The sequence below is a fragment of the Hydra vulgaris genome, chromosome 09, assembly GCF_038396675.1.
Source record: "Hydra vulgaris chromosome 09, alternate assembly HydraT2T_AEP".
In the NCBI taxonomy this organism is placed as follows: domain Eukaryota; kingdom Metazoa; phylum Cnidaria; class Hydrozoa; order Anthoathecata; family Hydridae; genus Hydra; species Hydra vulgaris.
Genome location: NC_088928.1, coordinates 38,662,501 through 38,669,954, shown reverse-complemented (window position 1 = coordinate 38,669,954; position 7,454 = coordinate 38,662,501).

Below are 7,454 nucleotides of genomic sequence, written 5' to 3'. Positions count from 1 at the left end.
AATGTTATTATAGGCAGGCGCAGTTTTTAGAATAGACCAGTTTAATTTAAAATTAGGGATTTTTTCTTTTAGTTGCCAAATACGTTTTGACAGCATAGTCTATTTTGAGTATTTTTTATGTTTAAAAGATTGTTTGTGGTTGCAAAATGTTTTTTCCATTCATCCTTGATTAAGCCAATATATTGTTTATCACGGTTGTTTTTTGAGGAAATAATGCATTTGTAAGTAATATTTTTTGATTAGCATTTGCCATATATAGGCCAGTCAATTTTTTGCTTGCAATTAACATTTTCATTAATTTTTTTCTTTAAGAAATTTATTTTTATTAATCAATGCAGATTTTTTTATGATTCTTTCAATATTTTTTGTGCAGCTATAGCTTACTTTAATAGTGTTTCTGTTAAAAAATTTGTGCAATTTATATGAGGTAGAGAAATATTTCTCTACTAATTTTAAAAATGCTTTTCCAATATTTGTTGAAACGATTTTTTTGTATGGAGGGTTGAACCAAATTATATTTCTATTTTGCTTTTTGGCACTTTTTGTTTCGATTTTTAGCTCAAAATTTTTAAATCCATTTTTTCTAAGTGCAACTTCATACGCGCGTTTGGAAGAGTTTGGAAAATATTTTTATTAGACGAGCTTGATTTAGTCTATTGTTAATTGAAATTAGTCTTAAAATTTGAAGGGCATGATTTGAATTTATATTAATATACGATAATTCATCATTAGTTTTTTTATAAGGCCTATAAGAATTTTCTGAGAGGTTAAATGTGACATCAAGAAAATTCATAATTTTTAAATTAATGTTTATTTTAATTTGGAAGCCAATGTTTTTGAGAATTTTTATAATATTTTATCCGATTTTTTCAAGTTGAGGCCCTGATTTTTTTCCATTATTATTAAACCATCATCGTGTTATAAGACTAACTGATTAGAATGAACTATTTTAGCTAGGGAGTTTTAAAAATGAATAAAAAAAAAATCACTGAAAATTGTAATTGCAAGCCAAAAACTGACTGCCCTTTGAATGGCAAATGCTTATTAAAAAATATTATTTACAGATGCATTGCTTCCTCACAAAACAACCCTGATAAACAATATATTTTCTTAACCTAGGGTGAATGTCAAAGGCCTTACTGAAATTGTGCTATATTATTTCAACTGGACACACTCTCCATGTACGTTGATTAAAAAGTAACATTGTTTCCAGTGATTTGGTTCACAAGCCCTCTTCTTCACAAAACCATGTTGGTGTTGCAATAGAGCATCATGCAGTTGCAAATATCAGTGATTACTACAGAAATAAATCTTTCCAAGATTTTGCATGGAACTGATGTTAAAGACACGTCTGTAGTTTAACACAAGGTTACCCTTCTTGAACAAAGGGGTTATGTTTGTTTCACTCTGGTTTTGTGTCTGATTCAATTTTAAGGCTGAATATGATTGCCAGACATTTTGAGAGTGTTGACACACATTGCTTAAGAACATACAAACTCACCACATTGCTGCCCATTGCTTTGTTTTTGACCAATTGTTCTAGTTTATAATTTAAATACTCGGAATTTAATGCACTCCTCTAGTTCCAGTCAATGTCTTCATTTATCATTTAATTTTGGAAGCGCTGTATCTCCCTCAGGGACAAATGCAGGTTGAAAGATTTCGTTGAGACAATTGACAATTATTTCCTGGTTGAAGATTATTGCATCTGTATTGTCTATTGTTTCAGCTTTGCGTGTCTTATTGCATACATATAGTATATCAGAGGTTCTGTCTTAATTTCATCAGCAATTGTTTTTTTGTACTCGCTCATTTCTTTACAGCTTTTTTTAATAAATTGCTGACACATGCTGTGATATTTTCTAGGAAGCTTTTATAACACTTATTCGCTGATTTTCCTGCAAACTTTTTTTCTTAGTCTATACGCTCTAGTGCAGCATTAATTTTTTAAGTTTTGTTTAAATTTATTTAGTAAATCACTAGACTTGCGTCTGAATTATCCACTCCCCCCTAGTAAATCATTAAAGTTGCATATGAATTATACTCTGCCCCTAGTAAATCATTCAATATGAGATGTATGTTAATGATGTTGAATGACAATGATAGATTTGATATAGCTGTTATTATTATGTAGCTATATATATTTTTGTACTGTAATTGTAATTTTAGAGCTTTTGATATATAAGTTGTAGGATTATTTCTTTAATTTAGGAACATTGGAAAAAGGCAACTGTCAATCTTACTTTAAATAGTATATTTATTGTCCAAAATATAGTAATTTTAGTTTAAAGATATAGTAATATTATATTAATTTATATATTTTTTTAAGTTCAACTTTTTTTTTCAAACTTCAACTTTTTTTGTTTTTGCCATTTCTATTGTTTATTTTTATAAACTGGTATTATGTATTTTATATTTTCATTAAAAGGGTTATATTTTATTTGAATTTAAAAATTTCTTGGTATTATATTCTTTTTTCCTTTTTTTTTAGTACGTACTTGAGGTTCTGCCCTTCTTCTTTATTTACATTTAATTTCTCTATTGTTGAAATATGGTTTAAATTTAGTAAATTTACTTTATTGATCATTTGCCAGCAGTTTAGGTTGTAAATTTCTATTTAACACAAGGTAAGAATAACTTTGTTTTCTGGTAAAACCACTGAACTTTTTTTTGTGATTATCTACATGTTATTTTTTGCTTAACTTTATTTTTGTGTAACTGTATTTGTTATGGCTTTTCATGGCTTGTGATGATATTGTTCATAACTTTTTGTGTAACTGTGTTTGTCATAATTTTTTTTTACTTGTGTAAAAATATGATTTAAAAAAATTATTTGTTGATTTAAATGAAAATGATTTGAATGTAAAATACAAAACATACAGGTATGTTTTGTAATTTATTGTGCAAGATTAATATAACTACTTTAGATTACTTACAAAGCTACTAAGCATTTTTTGATAGCACAATCACTAAAGACCAGTTTTGTAAATTCCTTACTACTATAGCTTATTCAAAAACTTAGGTAAACTATTAGGTAAATAAGTCAAAAAGCTTTTTTGCAGAAGTTAAAAGTGTGTGTTCTCGGAGTAAAAAATTTTGAAAAAATATATGTTCTTTTTATACTTATAGTGATTTTTTATATTCACCATTTTCGAATGTAATGGCTCTGTCAGTAAATGATGTATACAAGATTTTGTTTACAAACTTGCTTCTCCTTGCAGGGGCTATCTTCATCAAGGTTTGTAATGTCTCGTATTCCTATTTATAGGAAAGAAAATTACTTTAATATTGTTTTTGATGAATGAATTTCTTAAAGAAAAAAATTATACCTACTCTTCCCATGTATCAAATTTATTACGTCATTAAGCGTTCATTTTATACAAACTAATTTTAGACTAAAAGAATCAGACAGTATAAATAAATTAAAACTAAAAAAAAATTAAACATAAAAGACGAATATTTTCATTAAACCATTTAAAGTAAATTAAATGTAAAATGACTAATATTTCCATTAAAGCACGTTAACTTTAATTATATATAAGCTAAATATAAAACGAACAGCTGCACTACACTATATAAACGTAATTTAAATATAAACAAAAGCTAAAATTAATCATTTCAATAAACAGTTTAAAATAAAAACAAATATAAACTAAAAAGAAAACGAGTACCATCACTAAACAACTAGAAAAAATAAATTTAATATAAAACGGATTTTTATAGTACACCATATCAATTTAAACTAAATCTTAAATAGATCATGTAAATTGAACTAAGTAGAAACGAATTATTCTACTGATAACCGTATAAATTAAACTAAGTTTAAAATAACACCATATATTCGTATTTAAATACACAAAATTTAGTCTTAAAATAAATATAAAACGAAGAACCGCATTAAAACATATTGACTAAATGAAAATTAAATATAACACGAACAACTCTCTAACCATGTCAATGATATCATTTTGAACCAAATTATGAACCACATCAGATCACAGAATCCATATCATCCGTGAGACATCCATGGTACGCATCTATAATGCATGTTTAGTATGGCTATAATTCAAAAATCAAAGTATTTACAAACATACAGGTTCATACAAATAAAGACATTAAATGGCATATAAAACTTTAACATTAAGAACACTACAAGCACAAAACTCACTTAACTTAATCACTGAATATTACTCCCCTCTTAAACACCACCTCCCACCTCTCAATGCTGCGCATCTGTCCAAATATTATAATTTATCTAGCACTCCCTTGCACTTACATAATACATTTCTTCCTTCTCTTAAGACTATTACGGCCTGATGGTTCCATATAAGTGGTGGAATTTTAATAGCTTCCACTGCGAAACAATAGCAGAATGAACTTGCTTTCTTGATGTTAACACTAGCCACATTTAATGCCTGATAATCTCTCCTGCTTAATCAAAAAGTTCTTTGAGATCCACACTTTGCAAGATATTTTGATGAAATGTCATACTAAGAGCATGGGTTTGCACTAGAATGAACTTGTAGACCATAAATGATATTTGACGGCTTCATATCACAAGAAAAAGCAAAGGAAAGTTCTTCAAGGTTTAGCAGATCAAAAACTTGCTTGATATTGTGAAGCTGAATCTTTTTCCATGATTACAAAGCTTTTTTGAGAAAACCACCACCACCAAGTTTATCCACCTGATTTGTGTCCTTGTTAGTTGCAACTTTGATCCAAGTTTTAGTAAAATGACTTTCTGAGTCAATGAGTTTTTTGCTCAACTGATTAAACTTGGAGAGCAAGTTCATCTCAACAATCCGACTTGGACAACTTGATTTAGCGATGAAACCAGCTTTTTCATACCAGAGTTGGACAGCTCTGTGTTGTGTTATAAATAAACCTGATCTTTTGCTCTCAGTTCTGGTTCTTCATTTAAAAGTCTTCTTGCTTTTGAAGGTGAATGTTGCGAATAGTTAAGAGAGATTTTAGATTATTATGGATTACATAGACTTAAAATGTGAAGCTAAAACTTTAAATATCTAATACAATGTTACCTGGTAGAACTAGAACAGGGTGACTACCTATTCCCTTAGGTCTACAAAGACAAACTGTTCTATGGGTGAAGTTTCCTTTGTGGCTATGACTGATGCTGCGGCTCCTTTAGCTACCACAGTGTGCTTTAACACAACTTTTACTAAATTCCTTCGCAAAGTATACTTTGAGAAATTTTGTGACAGACCCTTGCTAACAATTGAAAAGCATTGAGAACATCTTCTTTCAAATGAATTCTGGTTTGCTTCAGGTTTCTGGATTGTCAAGACTGGATGTGGAGAATCGTCCTTTGCTTTGTCAACTGAGCAAATCAAACAATCACAAGCTTAATCTATTGTTACAGGACAGACTTTGGTAGTGGAAAAGTCAAACAGCTGTGGTTGGGTTTAACGCTTTCCATCCTCAATCCTCCTAAGGTTGGAGCGGCAAAGCTCACAAATGCCAGTTGGGGCTTTTTAATTATTAAATAAAATTGGCTGTTTTAGAATTCGCTGCACTTTTTCTGTAATGAAGCTGGTTAAAAAGCAACTAGCCTTGCCAAGATACAATAACAAACAGTCTTCCTGCTCTCCTCGCAAGTAGGAAAATAAAAAAATGCTTGCATTTTTTTAGTTTAACAACTAAACTAACTCGTGGTCTTTGCTTGATTTGGCATATTTTGTGTTAATTCAGATGCCAAGTCTATAAAAAAAATAGATTGAACAACTAATGCTCATGTTTTTGCCAGAATTTTATCATACTAGTTTTTAAAAAAGCAATATTGATTTTTTTTTATTTATTTGGTACTGATAACTTGTATATTCTTTGTTAAACTAAAAAAATGCAAGCATTTTTTTATTTTCTTACTAAGACAACTTTTTTTTTTTTTTTTTTTTTCATTTTATTTAGGTGCCCCAAGAAGTCCTTACAGTCTTATCACAGAGCACCGCGGATGAGCATTTAATTGGTTCATACCTCCTGCCTAACCGATGTTGCAAAACTTTTTCAGATGTGCGGTTTGAACCACTGCGCCACGGCTGCACGTGCTGATGCTCTATTTAACACAACCTATCAAAGTTTATAAAGTGAATGAAAGTAAAAGTTATAAAAAATAAAGTTTTATTGCTCTAGAGTTAAATGTATTGCAGTTTTTTAATGCGATTTTACGCAAATTTGAAAATAGATTTTCTTCCACGGACGGTGTAACCAGATTTAGGGGCTTATTTCCCAGTAACCATCAATGATAGTATAGTCATACCCAAAAGGATTTTTCAAGTTCATGACATCAAGTAATATTTCATTTTTTTACGACAGTGTGTTGGTTAATGATCAGTAAAGTAAATTTCAAGTCATGAAAGTTTACTAAATTTGAACCATTTTTCAACAGTATACAAATTAAACACATATAACGAAGAAGAGTAGAACCTCAAAAAAAAAAAAAAAAAGGAAGAAAAAAATTTACTAAGACATTTCTAAATTTAAATGCATTAAAATTCTTTTAATGAAAATATAAATCTTCTTAACGGTTCTTTTGCTGCTTAATATACTTTTTTGCGTCAATTTCCATTTAATTTAGCTTGATGCCTTGTTGGAAGGGAACACGATAAAAACGTTAGCCCTATTTTCCACGGTGGAAAGAGTTTATCAAAGCTGACGATGGAACCCTAGTTGCAATATCATATTTTAGTAAATCGGAAGCTTCACATGATCTATTTACAATGAATAATATTAAAGGTTTCGTCTACGATGATCAAAAAAGGACAGAAAATGTTAATACTCTTTGACAACTTCGTTGGTTCTTTTTTCGATAATCAATGTCATTAATTCCAGTTTAATCTACACTTATCACCGTCAATTAATTATATCAGAAGATCCTTTCTTTTTTTGATTAAACATTGCAAACTGTAAATATCATTTTGGTTTACATATAAAATGTTTATATGTTTATATACTGCGAATTTTGATATATGTACCAGCAATTATTTTAATTCTACTTTATTTACAAAAAATGGTTTATCTAATTTCATCAATTGACCCCGATTAAGTAAAGTACATAACACTCTATATCTTACGAAGTAAAAATTTCAACATATGTTTTTATATGCTTTCAAAGGCTTTTTTAATAACGTATTTTTAAAAAGAAAAATAACGTATTTCTATTCACAAAAAATTAAGTGAAATCTGTCACTTTTCAATTCTTTTTCATACAAGGCTCTCACAAGAAGTTTACTTCACGTATCACGTATGTACTGAGTGATAGTATATGAGGAGTAAAAATTCCTAATTTTTGCAGTATAAAACATTTAAAATTTAATTCTACATTAATGTAGAATTAAATTTCATATGCTAATATGTTTTTAATAATATGTGGCTATGAAAATAACCGTTTTTAAAAAATGGCTTAACAACTCCTCAGCATATATCTTGATCACAACATC